Source organism: Podarcis melisellensis (genome assembly GCF_964234715.1).
Source record: "Podarcis melisellensis genome assembly, chromosome: 3".
Classification (NCBI taxonomy): Eukaryota; Metazoa; Chordata; class Lepidosauria; order Squamata; family Lacertidae; genus Podarcis; species Podarcis melisellensis.
Window position 1 is genome coordinate 109,041,028 of NC_138530.1, and position 20,279 is coordinate 109,061,306.

At 42.0% G+C, this 20,279-nt stretch overlaps 1 protein-coding gene across 15 annotated transcripts in view; it reads left to right on the forward strand.

Annotated features, from left to right (window-relative positions):
* LOC309367264 (uncharacterized protein) overlaps window positions 1-20,279 on the forward strand; it is a 279,394-nt gene that overhangs the window by 31,656 nt on the left and 227,459 nt on the right. The gene's annotated exons all lie outside the window — the stretch shown is intronic.

Here is a 20,279-nt window from a genome sequence, read left to right on the forward strand (position 1 = left end):
TACACAAAGATTTTTTCCATGTGTTCGTTTGTTTTCTTGCTTAATGCTCATCATGTGCCTTGTTTAGTCATCTCTCCCACATGCCAAAGAATGGCCTTCTTCCTGTACCATAGACAGTAAGCAGGGCTAATGCTGGTGCTCTTTGGAGTTCCCCACAAGTAGCAATAGAGACAGGAGACCTATGAGGCAGGGGCTTCATTTATTAAGTCTTAGTTGAAACTGACATTCTCCCAGTAAGGCTTGGTAAGAGAAAATGGATTTCTCCTGTCCCATTTTATAATTCTTTCCATGGTTTGGCTGTGCGTCATGGTTTGTTCCATCTACCTTTTTTTTTAGCATGGAGATCTTCTAAAGTGAAGAGTGTGATTTTACATTTTTGTCACTAGGTGGATCTGAAATAGATGCATCTGGGTGGAGTCAGGAGTTTCTTGTTAACCAAGTTGGTTAAGAAAGACAATAACATTCTCTTCAAGTTCCTAACTTTGTGATTTTAGCATGTCACCTCTTGTGTCATTCCATTAAACATGCCACTAAGGTAGTTAAAAATTATTCCAAAATTAAGGAAGTTATGAATCTGCAATTCTTGCTAGAAATTGCTTTCAGGTGGTCATGTAATTATTCTCTCTTAGATCAGGTGTGGTTATCATAAGGTGGAATTGATTACATTAAGAATGAGGGAGAGGAGACTATCTTTATTATTTCAGTGACAAAAAAGTCCTTTTCATTTCTTCTACGGTTTAGGATTAATCCAAGGGTAGCCAATGTGATATTCCCCCATATGTTTTGGACTGCCACTTCCACAATTCCTGACTATTCCTAGGCTGGCTGGGACTGTTGTGTTGAAGTCCACAAGTTGAGGAGGGCATCACATTGGCTTCCCTTGGTTTAGCTACACAGAACAGAATCCAATGTTGCATTTTTTTTTTTATATTGGTGTATAATAGTTCCTGATGTTTAGTCAGAAACTCCTTTCTTGCAACTTGAAGCCATTGGTTTGAGTCCTACTCTCCAGAGCAGGAGGAAACAGGCTTGCTCTTTCTTCCATGTGACAGCCCTTGAGATATTGGAAGGTGGCTATCATATCTCCTCTCAGTCTTCTCTTTTCCAGGCTAAACATACCCAGTTCCTTCAACCATTCCTCATAAGGCTTGGTTTCCAGACCCTTGATCATCATGTTCCAGCTTGTCAAAATCCTTCTTAAATTGTGGTGCGGGAACAGTATTCCAGGTGTGGTCTAACCAAGGCAGAATATAACTGTACTATTACTTCCCTTAATCGGGAGTCGACACTATACTTCTGTTGATGCAGCCTAGAATAGCGTTGGCTTTTTCTTTTTCTTGCTGCTGCTGCTGAGAGCCAGTGTGGTGTAGTGGTTAAGAGCGGTAGTCTCGTAATCTGGTGAACCGGGTTCGCGTCTCCGCTCCTCCACATGCAGCTGCTGGGTGACCTTGGGCTAGTCACACTTCTCTGAAGTCTCTCAGCCCCACTCACCTCACAGAGTGTTTGTTGTGGGGGAGGAAGGGAAAGGAGAATGTTAGCCGCTTTGAGACTCCTTCGGGTAGTGATAAAGCAGGATATCAAATCCAAACTCTTCTTCTTCTTCTATCACACTGCTGATTCATGTTAAGCTTGTGATACTCTAAGACCCCTAGATCCTTTTCACATGTACTACTGTCACCTTAGGACTCCTAGAGTTCAATTTTAATTAAGCTGGACTGCAGCAACAGCAGTGCCATAGCCATCTTTAGGGGGTGAATGGTAGAGAGGCAAAAGGACAAATTCAGATAAAAGGTTAACATTTAAAAGTGGGTCTGTTGTTGTAGGTGGAGGGTAACATTTGATCCTGAGTGTGCAAGGACTGGAGGACACGAACTCTTTGCTGGAGCTATCTTTCCCTCTTCCTGATATGCTGAACTAGAGGAAGGATGCTAACTATACTGTTCTTGAATATAATTCACCCGGGCAGTGGCGTAGCGTGGGTTGTCAGCACCCGGGGCAAGGCAAGTAATTTGTGCCCCCTAACCCGTGGATCTGCACCCCCTAACCCGTGGATTTGTGCCCCCTAACCCCCAGATGTTGTGTCCGGTGCGGCCGGCCCCCCTGCACCCCCACGCTACGCCACTGCACCTGGGGGGGGGGGGAGGTTAGGTAACAATGAAAAAAATGCAGGTGGACCATGTCATTCAGTAGGAGTTCCTGAATTGCAGAATTTAGGTGGTCTTGTACCCAGAGGCTGCTTTTGACGTCCCCCATCCAGATTTCTGTAAGGAACTTCCATGGTGGCCCCAGCTGTTCTGTGACCACAAGAATCTCCAGACAATTCAGGTCATTTTAATGTGGACTATATAAAAAAGGTGGAGATAAAGAGAAGAGGGACTGAACAAGATGCCATTCACCTCTGCTTTACTTTGTATCTGAAACATCAGTGCTTAAAACTGGTAGTTTTACTGGAGTGATTGTGTGGCTTTCAAAACGTTCACAGTTGGTTAACAAAGTTCCTTGAAATATTTGGGCAGGATGCATTTAATTGTACATAACATATGGCTTTTCTTTTCGCAGCGCTGTAGAGACATTTTTTTTAAAAAAGCTGCCCCTTCTCATTTCGCCTTGACTGTGCAGCTGTGAAAACCACATGCTTGCTCTCCATGTTGGGCGGTAGCGACATAATCACTGTGCCTAATGTATTAGAATTAGTAATTTGGGGAGGAAAGCGCCATTCCATTGGTACATAAAGCATGGAAGAGAAACTTGTCAGTGATCATATAATGATGTGGTATTTTTGACTTGAGAAGAGAGAAGGCGAGTCTTCCCAGGAAGGATATCAGGGGAACAGGGTAGGGTGGTTGATGCCTGCAGGTCCTTCCCCAAAAAACACTTCTGAGAAGAGAGGAGGTGAAAAAAGTCTTCTCTACCTAATAGAGCCCTGCCTCTGAAACTCTGGAGGATGCTCATTGAAATGTCTAAAAGGCAAAACATTAAAAGGCTCTTTAGTTTTTACTGCTGTGCTCCACTTCCCACCGGCTGTGACCCTCACTTGTTCATCATTGGTTTTCCACAATTCCAGGGTCACCCTCTATACATCATAGACCTGGTTATCTCTGCTGGAATGACTTATGGGATGGTTTCAAAGTAGACACTCCCAGGCTTTCCCCTCATTCTTTATTTCTAGTGTTTGACTTGTTTCAGGCATGGATTTTACTATTCAGAATAAAATTATGAACACTTACTTTAAAAAAAAAAAAATTCAGGTAGGTTGCAACTGCTATAATAATTCCAGGTGACTGTACACTGAAGCTGCAATCCAAAACATACTTTCCAGAGCACAGGCTCTCAACCTGTGGTCCATGGACCACTGGTTTCTATTTGGGTGGTCCGTGGAAAGGATGCAGAGCACTTAAGACTACTGTATCTGTACTTAGCCCTGCACTTGACAGTGGTGATCAAGGCCATTTTGACTTTGTCCAGATTATTAACTAGGTTAACAAGACCCCGGTCTGCAGCCTAGGAATTCATTATACCTCACAGATATGAGATAGGAGTTTTGCGACTTGCTAAATGTCCGTATTTGTATTAAATACGGAAGCTTGTTGAATACTGAACATGACCTGCAACCAAAGCCAACAAACATGACATCTGACATTTTTTGGTCACATTAGAAAGGCAAGCCTACAGCTTTTGGGGAATTTTAATTAAGTGGTGTATCAATGTCCTACTGGTCCAGTGGGTCGACAGAAGTTTGAGAACCACTATGCTAGATAGTAAAAGGTAAAAGGACCCCTGACTGTTAAGTCCAGTCACGAACAACTCTGGGGTTGCGGCACTCATCTTGCTTTAGTGGCCAAGGGAGCCGGCGTACAGCTTCTGGGTCATGTGGCCAGCATGTGGTGAACCAGAGCAGTGTACAAAAATGCCTTAGACCTTCCCGCTGGAGCGGTAACTATTTATCTACTTGCACTTTGACGTGCTTTCGAACTGCTAGGTTGGCAGAGGCAGGGACCGAGCAATGGGAGCTCACCCTGTCACGTGGATTCGAACTGCTAACCTTCCGATCAGCAAGCCCTAGGCTCTGTGGTTTAGACCACAGCGCCACCCATGTCCCATGCTAGATAGTAAGACTCATCAAATATAGTGGAACTTACCTTTCAAATGACTTGCACAGAATTGTACTGTTGGGCTGCCATCTTATATAGACAGTTATCTGAGATTAAATTCTATTGAACTCATTGGACTTACTTTTAAGTAGACATAGGGTATGATTGGCATAGAACTAGGAGGATTTCCCCATTATAAACTATCAATGCATATTGAATATCCCTTATTCAAGTGATGCAATAACGCATATGGACTTCCTAAGGAATTTTTGTGTGGATCTTTTATAAAGTTATCATTTTATAAAATATTTTCAATTGATTTTGACTTTTACCATCTTATTAGTACACATTTTGCACATATGGTAGAATCCTAGTCAGTGACACGAAATGGAAAGAATTATGTTTTGAATCACTTGGAAGGAAGGAAGCCATGATGTCATTCTCTGTTCAGTGTGGTTCCTTTTTTAACAAACTGAAACAATTTGGTACATGCGTTTTGTATTTTGTGTACAAATGTAATTATGGAAGTCCATTGTCCACGAGAAGTGTCCATTTCCTGTTCCTGTTTTCTCATTGGATGCAATTTGCAAATTTAGCTGTTATGGCTTTGCTCCATAGCTTTCATGGCATCTCACACTGAAAAAAGGTTCTGTAACCCTTCATATACAGACAGCCACAACAGGCGAATTCTTTTACATATTGCCTTTAGCTTATGGGAAACGGTGGCAAAGAAACCAGTGTTTGATGTGTCCACCCATATATTTGTTTTAGCTGATGACATGATTGTAATATTCATAGTGGCTTTCTGCTAGATCATCTTTGCCCGCAGAAGGATTCCTGGATGTGATATATCAGAATGTACTTGTTGGCATGGTGCATATTGTGTAAATAGCACTTTCTGTGGTCCATTGTGGAATTGGAACAGATTTGTGTTTTGGCCAGTCTTCCTGGCTTGAATAGCACTTTTGTGCTGACATTGCTATTGCCCGGTTTTGCGGGTTTCAGGAGCCTAATGCAAATGACTATAGCAATTTGGCATGCCTCTTCACTGCTTTATGGTGAAATTGGAAGGGGATATAACAAACACATCCAGGACATGTGAATATTTGTGAATGCCACAAATGTAAAGTGGGGGCAAGACTTTCTAAGTGTCATGTTTACCAATGGCATATGATGCCAATTATATGTTTGCTTTAACTTGTCCCCCGAGGATTTCAGCCACACAAAAGCCATTGAAATGATACTAGAGGCTTGCAACCAGCATTTTGTCTGGTAAATTCCAATATGCCATCCTCTCTTTGTCACTCAGGAGACCTGACCAGCAGACTGTGGGCGACTCTCTTATGTGTCTACCACACACATATCCCTGTTGCAGCCTCTTTCTGGTGCTCTCATCCCTACCACATAGCTTATATGTGGAGGTGGAGCATCTGGGCATGTGTGCCAACGCCACTGCCAACATCTCCACTGGCTAGAACCTGACCTTCTAGCATTGACTGGGAAGGTCTGGAGGAGATCGTTTGCATGCCCTTCCTGTGACTGGGGACCCTGATTGCATTTTCAGTCATGGGGAGGATTCTAAACACATTCAGCTGAATGCATGAAGGATCTCCAGTTCTTCAGTCTCCATGTGCATAGGTTAGGTGGAGCCAGTGGTGATGTGGATGTTGGGTGTGCTTCTGTAGCAGCCTGATCCTCTATGCATGTTTACTTAGAATTAAATCTCAGTAAATCCAGTAACTCTTACTGCATCCTATGTAACAATGTGAGCCAAACTCTTACCTTACAAGGCCTCTGACTGCCAGTCCATCCTCAGTCGTCTCCTGCCACTGCCCTCTTGATCCTCGTTGATCTGATTTGCTTGGTTTCTGAACTAAGTGGTTTCTAGCTGTGATGGGTTAAATGAATATGAAAAAATGGGTTTATATAAGTAAAAATCTAAGATTGTAATAATTTAAGAATAAGATCTGGGTAGCAAAAAGAGGGAAAGAAATTGTTGAATTAATAATTTGATTTGGAATACAAAAAAAGGGTGGTACGAGGAGGTCCGAGAAACAAGTAAATGAAAAATAAGGAGATGAAAAGATTGATTGTTTTTAACAATTTTTGTTGGATATTTTTTCTTTTTTCTGTTTTTTTTTTTTATTTCTTGTAATGTAAAATCCTTAATAAAAATTATTTTTTTAAAAAATGATTTGCTTGGTTTCTTTTTTTTTTTATAAATATTTATTAAAATTTTTACAGAAAAAAAGAAAACATCCAATAACAGTATACAATATTACTTTGTTTAACAAAATTTCATATCCTCTTTGAACTTCCTCACGCCTCCCACTCCCATTTGCATCATTAATACATTTTGTCCAGCAAATTATCATCTTATTTCCAAATTTTAAAACCGCTTAATTACAATAAAATTGTTCTCCTGCAAATTTGTTTTTCTTAATCTCTCTTATCATCAGTTCCTGATCTATTTTAGTGATGGCCAATTATTTATAACTAAGCATCTTTTTTAACATTCCGATAAATCATAATATTTTTGTAAGTAAATCTTGAATTTCTTCCAGTCTTCTTCCATCCTTTCTTCTCCCAGGTCTCGGATTCTGCCAGTCATCTCCGCCAGTTGCATATAGTCCATCAGTTGCATCTGCCATTCTTCCAGTGTGGGTAGATCTTGAGTTTTCCAATTCTTAGCGAGTAGTATCCTTGCTGCTGTTGTCGCATACATGAAAAATGTTCTATCTTTCTTTAACACCTTCTGGTCGACAATGCCCAAAAGAAAGGCCTCTGGTTTCTTAGTAAAGGTATACTTAAACACCTTTTTCAACTCATTATATATCATTTCCCAGAAGGCCTTCACCTTAGGGCAAGTCCACCAGAGGTGGTAGAATGTTCCTTCATTTTCCTTACATTTCCAGCATTTATTGTCTGACGAATGGTATATTTTAGCAAGTTTAACTGGGGTCATGTACCATCTGTATATCATTTTCATTACATTTTCTTTCAAAGCATTACATGCAGTAAAGTTCAGCCCAGTGGTCCACAACCTTTCCCAATCCTCAAACATAATATTATGCCCAATATCCTGTGCCCATTTTATCATAGCCGATTTAACCATTTCGTCTTGTGTATTCCATTTCAACAGCAAGTTATACATTCTTGAAAGTACCTTGGTCTTAGGTTCTAACAGTTCTGTTTCCAACTTCGATTTCTCCACCTGGAATCCTAACTTTTTGTCACTTTTAAAAGTTTCCTTAATCTGAGCGTAGTGTAACCAGTCTCGCACTTTGTCCTTCATTTTCTCCATACTCTGCAATTTCCAATTATCTCCGTCTTTTTCTAACAGTTCCCAATATTTTGGCCAGTAGGCTTCCATATTGGTTCCTTTTCGGGCCTTAGCTTCCAAAGGTGAAAGCCACCTTGGTGTTTTATTTTCCAGTAAGTCTTTATATTTAGTCCAGACATTAAACACTGCTTTTCTGACAATATGGTTCTTAAAGGCCTTATTGATCTTAACTTTATCATACCACAAATATGCATGCCAACCAAAAGCATTGTTGTAACCTTCGAGACCTAACACATCAGTGTCCTCAAGAAGTAGTCAATCCTTTAGCCAGCAGAAAGGTGCGGCTTCATAATACAATCTTAAGTCTGGCAGGGCAAAGCCCCCTCTTTCCTTTGCATCTGTTAATATCTTAAACTTGATTCTGGGCTTTTTGCCCCGCCAGACAAATTTGGAAATATCTCTCTGCCACCTCCGGAAACACTCTGCTTTGTCCACAATTTGCAATGTTTGAAACAAAAACAACATCTTTGGCAGCACATTCATCTTAATTGCAGCAATTCGGCCTAACAGAGAAAGCTTCAGCTTTGCCCAACTTTCCAAGTCTCTCTTAATTTCCGACCAACATTTTTCATAATTATCTTTAAATAGACTCAGATTTTTGGCTGTTATATTTACCCCTAGGTATTTTACCCTTTTCACTAGTGATAATTCTGTTTCTCTCTGAAACCGTTCTGACTCTGTATCTGTCATATTTTTCCCTAACACCTTCGTTTTTTGTTTATTTAACTTAAATCCTGCCACCTGACCAAAATCGTGTATCAATTGTAATACTCTTTTCGTACTAGATTCTGGCTCCTGCAATGTCAATACTAGGTCATCTGCGAGGGCTTTTAGTTTATATTGTTTCGCTCCGACCTGGATCCCCTGCACCAGCCGGTCCCCTCTAATCAAATTCAAGAGCACCTCCAGAACTGAGATAAATAACAGAGGGGAAATCGGGCAGCCTTGTCGTGTTCCTTTTTCAATTTTAAATTCTTCTGTTACCACATTGTTAACTATCAATTTAGCTTTTTGTTCTGAATATATTGCTTCGATCCCATTTTCTGACTACAATTCCATCCCTGATTATGTGTCTAGCCTCTGGCCGTTTGTTTTCCTTAGAACCTGATATTGACCTGTTTAGAGTGGATCATGTCATTTGTGTATTTACCTGCTCAGCCCTTCTACAGAAGAACAAGTCTGGCTGAAGAACAGCCAGCATGACTTCCACAGAGGTCTATCGTACTAACCTTTTTTAGAGGGTCAGTAAGTATGTGAATATTGGTTGTTAGGGGGGAGTGCAATTGCACCCACAATCTATTTGAGAGCTTCTCACTGGTTTATGGTTGCCCACTGTGACAACAGGATGTTGCATTAGATGGGCCTTTGGTCTGATCCAGCAGCTCCCATCTCTACATCCTTGGAAATCTTTAATTAAATGACACTTGATCAATTATTTTAATGATGTACATCACCACGTTTCCTGTGCTCCTACATCGGTTTGTGCTGCTTGAGTCGACTTTGCTCATTCCTGGATTCGGTCGTATTCGTTCCATCTGTTAAACATTTTAGCTCCAAGCTTCTTCCTGTCTAGTTAAACCACATCTTCTTATCCATGTGTATTTGTTGTTGGGCTGTGCCATGCAGCAGGTTCCTTTCCTTGGGCCAAGTGATGTTCATGTGTTGATCAGAGGAAGTTTATAAAAAAAAATCAAAAATCAAGAGAGAAGGAAAATGTGGTTGAACCACAAGAGATTTGAGGCAGAAGATCAAAAATAGAGATGCTGGAGCATGGAAAACCAAAATAGCTAAACCATCTGGGAAGAGGCTGCTGGGCAAATGGAATTGAAAGCTTCTGTGACCACGATCATGGAAGTCTTTCCGTTATCAGGCACACACTTTTAAAAATAAGGTCCTAATTTGGTGAGTAGCAAATGTTATACCCCATTTTCTAAAGGGCTGTTGCTTAGCAGCTCTTAATTGATTTAATCAGTAAAATAAAGGTCAGTTACCAGAGGCACTGCCGTGTTAGATTCTTGTGGCACCTTAAAGACCAACACATTTATTATGACATGGTTGGTGAGTACAGCATCAGTTAAAATTGGTATTTTCCCCATAGCCAGCCCAGCGTAAAAAGCTTAAGGGATGCAGAGGTTCATTTCAGCCTTAGTTTGACACCTTATTTTTTAAAAAACATAATGGTGCATAGTTCTTTCTATGACATGAGACTTTCTTGGATTTGAAGACATATGTGAATACATATGAGCCAGTGTGGAGTAGTGGTTAAGAGTGGTGAATTTGTAATCTGGTGAACCGGGTTCGCTTCTCCACTCCTCCAGATGCAGCTGCTGGGTTACCTTGGGCCAATCACACTTCTCTGAAGTCTCTCAGCCTCACTCACCTCACAGAGTGTTTGTTGTGGGGGAGGAAGGGAAAGGAGATTGTTAGCCGCTTTGAGACTCCTTCGGGTAGTGATAAAGCGGGTTATCAAATCCAAACTCTTCTTCTTCCAAACATAGGTTGTAGTCCACTGCTTTTGCCATACACAAAAAAATATCAACTAGGGACAGGACATAAAATGGAAAATGAAATCCTCTCTCTTTCATATGCTGTGTTAGGTGTAGAAATATTAACTTCCAGCTTCATTAGGGCAATAGCCACCTGAGTCATAGTCAGAAAATGCTCACTTAAATAAATGTGCTTGGTCCATTGGGTCTTAAGTTTCAGTGACTCCAGTCTGAGTTTGACTGATGTTGGCTATATAACCCTATCTTGTCTTGCCCTGTTTGTTTAAAAAGGTAAAGGGATAAATGGACCCCTGAGCATTAGGTCCAGTTGTGGATGACTCTGGGGTTGCAGCGCTCATCTCGCTTTACTGGCCGAGGGAGCCGGTGTACAGCTTCTGGGTCATGTGGCCAGCATGACTAAGCCGCTTCTGGTGAACCAGAGCAGCGCACGGAAACTCCGTTTACCTTCTCGCCGGAGCAGTACCCATTTATCTGCTTGCACTTTTTGGGGTGCTTTTGAACTGCTAGGTTGGCAGGAGCAGGAACCGAGCAACGGGAGCTCACCCTGCTGCGGGGATTCGAACTGCTGACCTTCTGATCGGCAAGCCCTAGGCTCTGTGGTTTAGACCACAGCATCATCCGCGTCCCTGTTTGTTTACCATTCCTCAAATGTAGGCAAAGAGAAATGCACAATCGGATTACAAATGGCCAATTTAAAGCTGGTTTCATGACAACGTTTACCTGTGCATTGTTCTGTACTGCAGCATGAGAGCTATGGGATATCCCATTACAGGGATCCACAAGAGATGCTTCTGTCCAGATGCCCAGGCGGGGGTGGGGGCCACAGCACTCCCAATGTGCAGTCCAGTGGGGGAGTTACTCCTTGATGTAGTTTAGGGACTCTCTCATTTTTGGTTGATCCCAAAACCTAAGTTCATCCAGCTGGTGGGCCAGAAGGGGCAGGGTCTACCCAATGCCTACGCAAAACTGCTGACATTGGTAGTCAATAAAGTTGCGGCCTGATTTCACCCAAATATTTGTTGTCATGCCTCTTATTCTTCGGAGGACCAAAGGATGGGGGGAAGGGATGCAGAGTACAGCCTTTATTTAGTATTTCCCCCTGGTGGTGAGGCTGGTGTCTGGAAATTGGGAGGGGGGTATTCTGTGACCATCATGAGTCACTGAGCACTTTCAGGTTTAGACTGGAAATGAAGTGTCCTTTTTGGCATTTTTGGAAGAGGAGGAGGAGGAGGAGGAGGAGGAGGAGGAAGAAGAAGAAGAAGAAGAAGAAGAAGAAGAAGAAGAAGAAGAAGAAGAAGAAGAAGAAGAAGAAGAAGAAGCAACAGCAGCTCAACGAGGCAGTTCCTGACTTTATAAGAACTTGTCCTTGTTGTATTGTTGGATGAGCATTTTGGAAGTGTGCGTTGAACATTGTTTTGAATTTGCCTTTTAATTTATTTTATCAGTTTGTATTGCATTTTTCTTAAGTTGCTTTGAGACATCTGTTTTTTGTGCAAAGCAACTAACATGATGATGATGATTGATAATTCCCATGTTGTTGATTTCACACTTAGTGAAATGTTGGGCTAGGGTAATCGTTGCAGACAAACAAATTGAATGGGAGGCTGAAGAAAATGGGAGGCATCCAAGATGTTAAGTCGGAATGTATTAGTCTTGTTATGCTTGTAATATGTTGGCCGCCATCAAAATCTAAGAGGATTTGCAAGCAGAGAAATAAATGTCAGCCTGCCCTATTGGCAAGCAGGTATTTTTTTTCCAGTTTGGTGGATTTTTTTTTATAATGTCACTTGGCAAATTGTGTGCGCTTGCGGGGACTACATCAATCATAATAACTCAGAATGCCACCTTTGCAAGGAGGGAAGCGGCCCAGCTGCCTCCTTGAAATCTGTCATCCTCAGAGACTAAATGAAATAATTGAAATTTATTTTATCCTACCCGCCGTCATTATTTCATGTAACATATATTATTTAAGGGAGTTGGCGCATATTTAAATTTGTGGATTGGACAATTTGTGATATTCAGGGGTGCAAAATTTAAGTGCACGTTACTTAATCTAGATGTGGGTGACAAGGCTTCCTTGCTAGGGCTTTGTTGAGTGTATAATTTGGGGGGGAGAGAGCAATAAAAGCAGAGTTTTCTTGCTAATGAAGCATGAAGGCAGTGAAGGAAATGGGAAAATAAACAATTGTGCATTAATTGGGGCCACAGGCTGTTAGTGTCTCATCAGGCTCTTTGCCAGCTTAGTAAAACAAATCTCTTTCCTAAAGGAGTCCTAAAGTAATACAGTTTTTCAACCCCTGCTGTCTTACTAAAAGTCCCTAGAACATACAGGGGGGTTTTGAGAACTGGTGGCTACTGCTGTCCAAGTGAAAAGAAAAGGGTAGCTGTGCAGCTCTCTTGAAGTGAAGTGAATGGCTTGCAATATTAAATCAATTCTAAATGCATCCTCTTGCACTGTTGGCTTTCTCTTGAGAGCTGTGATACAAAGATATTTGCTTGAGTCTTATTTCATTCCTCTGTTTCATTCCACCAACTCTCCTCTCCATCCGCAGCTCCCCTTCTCCCGAAATCCTTCACCGTTCCATGGGTTGTTCGGTTCCCAACGCACAGGAGGCTGCAGCGGAAAAGGGAGAGGTAGGAAAGTCTTGCTCTGTTCATGTCAGCTGTCTTCTATTCATGGAATGAATGTGGAGATCCAAGCCGCTGAGCCGAGCCTGTGTTTCACAACATGTTGACAGCAATGCAACTTGACAAATAGAATGACATCATCGGGTGAAAGGACTATGATACTGAAAGTAGTTTATGGGAATTTGCTGGTGTTTGGGGTGATGTTTGGCTCACCAGGAGGCAGGTGTGTGTGTCCTGTCTAGTTTTGAGTTTGTTTTTATTAAAAGGAAACTACAAATCTCATGTAATAATAGGCAAAGGCACATGCTTGTTATTCATTGGCATGAAGTCACCCTGTCTTGCGATGTAAATGGGGGACCAGGCTGGAGGACATTTTGTGCAATTTTCCTTCCAAGTAGACTGCCATCATCTCCCTTCTGCTCCCTAGTACTGAAGTGAGAGGCACCTCAATGCTAGGGGGATTCACCTAACCGTAGGTAAATGTGTAAATGTGGAGAACTGAATGCAAGAATGGAAAAATGAGAAACTGAGATTGACAGAGTAGCTTCATCATCGTTATTTTGTTTGTATGCTGCCTTTCCTTGGTTAAAAGCATGCTCAAGGTGGCTTACAATGCGGAATGATTTACAAAATTACATATATAACAAAAGTAACCCTAAACAAAAAGGGACGCGGGTGGCGTTGTGGGTTAAACCACAGAGCCTAGGAGTTGCCGATCAGAAGGTCGGTGGTTCGAATCCCCGCAACGGGGTGAGCTCCCGTTGCTGGGTCCCTGCTCCTGCCAACCTGGCAGTTCGAAAGCACGTCAAAGTGCAAGTAGATAAATAGGTACCACTCCGGCGGGAAGGTAAACGGTGTTTCCGTGTGCTACTCTGATTCGCCAGAAGTGACTTAGTCATGCTGGCCACATGACCCGGAAGCTGTATGCCGGCTCCCTCATCCAATAAAGCGAGATGAGCGCCGCAACACCAGAGTCGGCCACGACTGGATCTAATGGGCAGGGGTCCCTTTACCTTTACTAACCCTAAACAATAAATGAAGCACATCAAAAAGTACTGCAAAATTTGAACAATTTTCACATAAATCATAACAAGATCAAAATAAAGATGCTGAAAATTAATATCAATGGTAGCAACAAAAACGTGATCCTACTTGCTACTTAAGGGTGCTTGTCCTACATTGGTTCAGATATTAATTTGTTACATTTCATATTCTGCATTTCTTCAACCATGGCAGTGAAAATGGGGGTCCTAAGTGGTCTCTCATCCAGTTACTCGCCAGACTTCAACCTGCCTAGCTTCACCAAGGTTGCTGCATCATGTACCTTCAGATCATATTATATTTTGTACCATTAATAATATAATCTATTTGATTGGTGTAGGGCAGTTCAATTTTGAGTGTGTTGCTAAGACAAAACAACAACTAGATTACTTAATGGGCAGAGCAGTTTAATGAAATTGGCAACTCACTCACACTCCTCCCCAGTCCAGGAAAGGTTTTGCAGAGGCATGAGACGGCTGATTGTTATATTTTTATAAATTTTATTTACAACATAACATAAACCCCCCACCCCCAATACACAAATCCACCCTCATTAAACGTGAACATAACATACAGTGAGCATAATATACAATAATACAAACAATCAAATAAAAGACTTCCTTTATCCTGTATCAGGCCTTCTTATTTACTGCTTATAAACTGTTTCCATTATGAATAATTATTAAGAGTTTTCTAATTATAACTTAAATATCCACAAAGTCTCCTGCAAACATTAATCAAAACAAGTCCAGATATGTATTTTAGGGCACTGTTTCGTGAAGTATTCTCTGCCTTTTCCCCATGCTTTTTGAAACTCTTGTCTAGTGCGATCTCTAATTGCCTTTGTTAATCTAACCAGTTTAATATACTCTAACAGTTTGTCTTGCCATTCCGTTTTTGTTGGCACAGTTTCTTTTATACTCTAAAAGTTTGTCTTGCCATTCCTTGAGACAACTGAAAAAATTATCTTGTAACAGGACATCCCTAGCTTGCTAGATCAAGAGAAGGCCTCTCTAGTTTGCTTGGCCTTGAAAGTGATGCTTGATTCAACTCCCAAATTTGCCCTTTGCAAAGCTTGCTCTCTTACTGACCAGCCTGCTCTTCCTAGACTCAGAACTGACCACGAGCCAAGGAACGCCTGCCTCTTACTCTGCAACACTGAATAAGAGGGTGAATAAGGTGTTGTTGGTCTTTTCCCAAATATTGTCAAGGGGCATGAGAAAGTCCTTGTTTCCCTGCTTGCTCATTTTTATCTGCTGACATGCATAAGGGAGCAGCCAAGCTGACCGGTTTCTAACATCCTGCCTCAGTGCTGGATTGCCCCAAGGGGGGCACAGGTGAAGAATTTGGAATGAGTGTTCCCATTGCACGCAACAGAAGGTTTAAATTAGGAAACGGAAGGAATGTGTTGCTCCAAACAATTTTGCTATAGATCAGTTTCATGCAAAGCTGACAGTCTTATGCTGGAAGCTTCTTGCATTTAGTTAGCATTACCTTTGCTAGCTTTAACCCCATTGGCATGTTGCTAGCATGTTCATGGAAGACAATCTTACTCGGCTATGAGTGATCGCCAAAGAAGAAAGAAAGGCATTCTCAACTGGGCAGGTTGGGAGTCTGGTGTCTCATGTCTTTGTATCAAAGTTGAGCTTTAGAATGAGACGTTTTTGGAAGATACAGTGGTACCTTGGGTTAAGAACTTAATTCGTTCTGGAGGTCTGTTCTTAACTTGAAACTGTTAACCTAAGATACCACTTTAGCTAATGGGGTCTCCCGCTGCTGCTGTGCCGCCGCCACGCAATTTCTGTTCTCAGCCTGAACCAAAGTTCTTAACCCGGGGTACTATTTCTGGGTTAGTGGAGTCTGTAACCTGAAGCGTCTGTAACCCGAGGTACCACTGTAGAGTATTACAGTCCTGATCATGAAGGATCCAGTGAAGTTGTGGGGCTTAAAGCCATAACCCTATGCATGTTTACTCAGCTCTCTCACTGATTTCAATAGGATTCCTTAATAAACATGCATGGGATTGCACTCAGGGAAGGCAAACCAAAGCATCCACCATATGAGTTTATAGCTGTATAATGCCAGCATAGCATAGACAAGATCATATGTACTCCCAACAGACAAACTGAGGGGTGGGTGGGAAATGAATATAAAATGAATGCATTTAAAATGAATACAATTTAAATGTGATTTGTGTGTGTGTGTGTTTTAATCTGCAATAAAGTGGGCAAAGATAAACTCTAACATGTGAAACTGACATGGAATCAAAATAGATTGGTTCATCCATCCCTACCAAGAGTCAGTGATTGCATAGGTGAGAAGTTCTGCAATCATGCTTTGAGGTGAGGTGAGGTGCTTCCCTTTCCTTTAACTTCAGTCAAGTGGGGTGGTCATGCACCCCCAGTTTGGGAGATGAAGCAAAAGTTCCTCTTGGCTGGTTTGGAACCCTAAAGCAGAATGCCTATTTAAGTGGTAGCATTTATTCTCCCTATATTTGTTCTGAAGCCCTTTCCACCATAGTTTCCACCAGTGAAGTTCTTTCCATTCCTTTGCAAGGTTGGTGGCATTAGGCCAGAGGAGTGATACACAGTCCCTGCAATCCCTGTTGTCTTTTTTATGGATACCCCATCAAGGTGTCATATACTTTGTGACTTGCTTCAGACTAACCACATTTATCCAATGCTTTGTTGTGGCTGTGTGGGCAGGAGCTGGGATGGTGAAATATACTCAGAGTCAAGTGTTGATTTCATGCTCTTTATTTCAGCTCATGGCAAACAGGGAGTGAGTCTTCCCCAAAACCTCTGGCTATATATACACATTATTTACACAATGGGTCTTGCGTGATTGGCTGATTCAACTGCCCTCCTGGAGCCTGATTGGGTGGCTCCTGCAGACCACTCAGGATGCTGGCTTCTAGGATCCTACTTGCCTATTGTTCTAGGATCCAAGCTCAGTACATAACACAGTGGTTCTCAACCTGTGGGTCCCCAGATGTTGTTGGACTACAACTCCCATCATCTCTGACCACTGGTCATACTGGCTACGAATGATAGGAGTTGTAGTCCAACAACATCTGGGGAACCACAGGTTGAGAAACACTGACATAACAGATGGGCATTGTGTTTGGGCTCCCTGCTGAGTTCAACGGAAGCATTTTGCTCTGTCCCACATCTTTTGCGAGCATGTTATGCCACTGAAAGAAAGCAGAGTGGTCCAAGGAAAGCAAATCTGCTTCTCCCCAGATACACGCTCAGTGCTGTGATGGGCATATGCTGGTCTAACCTTACACTGGCATATCCCTGAAGATCTGTCAACGCAGAATCCCTGAGGACATAGACCAAATCCTAAAGTTCTCCAGCTGATCTAGCTTGGAAAATATGAGCGTTCAACGAGTCACTCAGCAACTTGTTTTGAGTTGTAACTTGAATGTTTCCAGTTAAAAAAGTGCTCCGAAAGTGGATCAAAATCCCATGAAAATGCAGGAGCAACCAAAGTTAATGCCATGCGGACAAGATGTCAACAAGGCACACCCATCATTCTGGGCTCAGTAGCTCAGATGTAATGAAAGCCAAAGCCAAACAGAAGACAGTCAAAAACCCTGTTCCCAAGTGGGTGTGACCATATATTATACATGTCTCGTTTGAAACAGGCCTCTTGCAACGGGTCATGTTACAAACCAAGTCTGCCAACTCATCAGGCCGATGGTAACAAATGAGTCAAAACATGAATTTTCCCTCCAATTCCGCACATTCATGCATCTGGCGAAGTGGGCTGTGGCGCATTACATCTCTGAGTCTTTTTAAGGTGTGTCACAGGATTCTGTTTTTTTGTGTGTTTTTTTACTGCAACAGGCTGCCACAACTTCCCCCACTTCAGTACTCCACACACTGGAAATCTTTACAGTGAGTCAAGAGGCAAAAACTCATTTTTATAACAACACTTCGATGGGCAATTTAAAATGGGCAACTGCAGCTGGAAATGACCCACCCAAACCGCTCCCTTTGCTTGCAGTTGAGCTGCTTGCATTTTAAATGGTCTCTTAAACTGATCATTAGACCATAGCTAGAAAGTGAATCTAATAAATAGGTACCTATTTTAAAGTTCAGTAGCAGTTTTCTTACTTTTACTTTGTGTGTACTATTTTGGTAAACCATTTGCTTGATCTGATTTTTACAATCATGGCAGACCAGCTGAACTGAGGGCTAGGGAAGCTGTGGTTCTCCAGATGTTGTGGGACTCCAGCTCCTATCATCTCCAGCCAGTATGACTCAATGGTCAGAGATGATGGGAGTTGCTTGTCCCACAACTGGTTGGAATAACAGCTGAGATTTGCAGCATTTTCAGTTATAATGCAGGTCCATAGGGATGATTTTTAGGACTTTCAAGATCCAGGCTAGCCTGGCCTAGTGATGTGACTAGATGCATTCACTAATTAGGATGTCAATGGAGAGGGGCTTTAAATGTTAATGTTTGTTGAGCCTATGTCTTTTTTTAAAAAAAAAATTAAAATTAATTTTTAACATACAAAATTATAAAACATACCACACAAAATTATCACAAATACAATCTTACTGGACTTCCATCAGCACCTCTGATAATCCTCCGTCTTACATCACTTCTTATGCATTTCCTAACTTAATACTGTCTTTATATCTCATATCCTGTCTTCTCTCCTTTTCCGTTTTAACAATCTTTCCATTAATACTCCTCACAGAACTTCTTATAAACCTACAAACGTCGTCTGGTCATCACAAATACTCTTCAAATAGTCCGTAAATTTACTCCAGTCTTCAGTGAACTTCTGGTCCCGCCGGTTTCGGATCCTTCCTGTTAGTTTGTCAAGTTCTGCATAGTCCATTAATTTCATCCTCCATTCTTCCACCATTGGTAATTCTTCTTGCTTTCATTTTTGGGCCAATAGTATTCTTGTTGCTGTTACTGCATATGAAAAAAGCTTACTTTCCTTTCTATTTATATCATTTCCAACCATACCCAAGAGAAATGCTTCTGGTTTCTTTATAAATGTATATTTCAACATTTTTTCCATCTCATTATATATCATCTCCCAGAAGCATTTCACCTTTTTGCATTCCCACCACACGTGATAAAATGTTCCTTCTTTTTCCTTGCTGAGCCTATATCATTAGGTATGTGTTCATTGTCCTCTTCTCTCTCCTGACTCAACCTTACCCAGCAGCAGAGAGGACATGCAGTATTTCTTCTGTTGGATGCTGTCGCAACACACATGAGAGAGTATATTAGAGCATCATGAATGTCACTCAATCTGAACTAGGTGACGTTTCTGTGCCTCTCTCTGATCTGATTAGGTTGCCTAGGAGTACTCCAGGATCCAATGCTGTTTTTTGAAGAGCAGACTAGAATAGTGGCCAGGAATGCCATTCCCCATATTTGACTCATTAGGACCCTGCCCCTTTGTTAGGCATGCTTTTGTAACTTTCAGGCTTGATTACTACAATGCTATCTTGTATGGAGCTGCCCTTGAAGATGACTTTTCTGATTCAGGTGGTGCAGAAAAATTCTGTATGCTTTCTGACAGGTGTTGGATGCACAGTCATATCCAGCCTGTTCCGTGGCAGCTGTGTTGGCTGCCAGTTTCCTTCTGGGCTCAAGGTATTGGTTTTAACAAAGCTTTGGATACACTGGGACTCTCACACCTCAAGAACTATCTCTCTACTCACCTGTTAAGGTTCAGTCCAGTCAATGTTACTGGTGTGTCATCTTTAGGGCCAGTGCAAAGTAGTGAGTAGGCATCAGCTGAGTTGACCAGACTAGTCTATTAGTGGCTATTGGTAATGGTGATGAAAGGTCTTCTAAACAGATTTGGGGTCAGGTTTAGCCAAATGCTAGTTGTCTTGACTAGGGATGCGGGTGGCGCTGTGGGTTAAACCATAGAGCCTAGGACTTGCCGATCAGAAGGTCGGCGGTTCGAATCCCCATGATGGGGTGAGCTCCTGTTGCTCTGTCCCTGCTCCTGCCAACCTAGCAGTTCGAAAGCACGTCAAAGTGCAAGTAGATAAATAGGTACTGCTCCAGTGGGAACATAAACGGCGTTTCCGTGCGCTGCTCTGGTTCGCCAGAAGTGGCTTAGTCATGCTGGCCACATGATCCGGAAGCTGTACGCCAGCTCCCTTGGCCAATAAAGCAAGATGAGCGCCACAACCCCAGAGTCGGTCACGACTGGACCTAATGGTCAGGGGTCCCTTTACCTTTAGCCAAATGCTAGTTGGTTTGAAGCTCTTCTTCCTCACAGCATATGCCCACCATTGTGGGACCAGATAAGTGTTTCGTCTGAACCAGCAAGGAATTTGGATTCTAAATGGGGAGTTTATTTCTCTGCACGTTTTCACAATTTCCTGTAAATCCCTTCCCCCCTTTGTGATTTTGTTTCAGGAAAGCCTTTTAAAGAGAGTGCATATGTTTACAGGGAGAGACCATCCAGTCCTACAGGACAGGAAATGTTGCCCCAGGACTCACCACAAGCTGGAAAACTAGGCAAAGTTGGGAACAAGGCAAGCATGGAATGGAACTTACTTGTGTGTTGATGTAGCTTGGTATCTAAGTGCTTTGAGTAAAGGGTGGAACCTCATCGAGGAATGGCCTAAGTAGTAAAAATGTTCCCTCACCAAACTAAGATATCTATTAAATGAT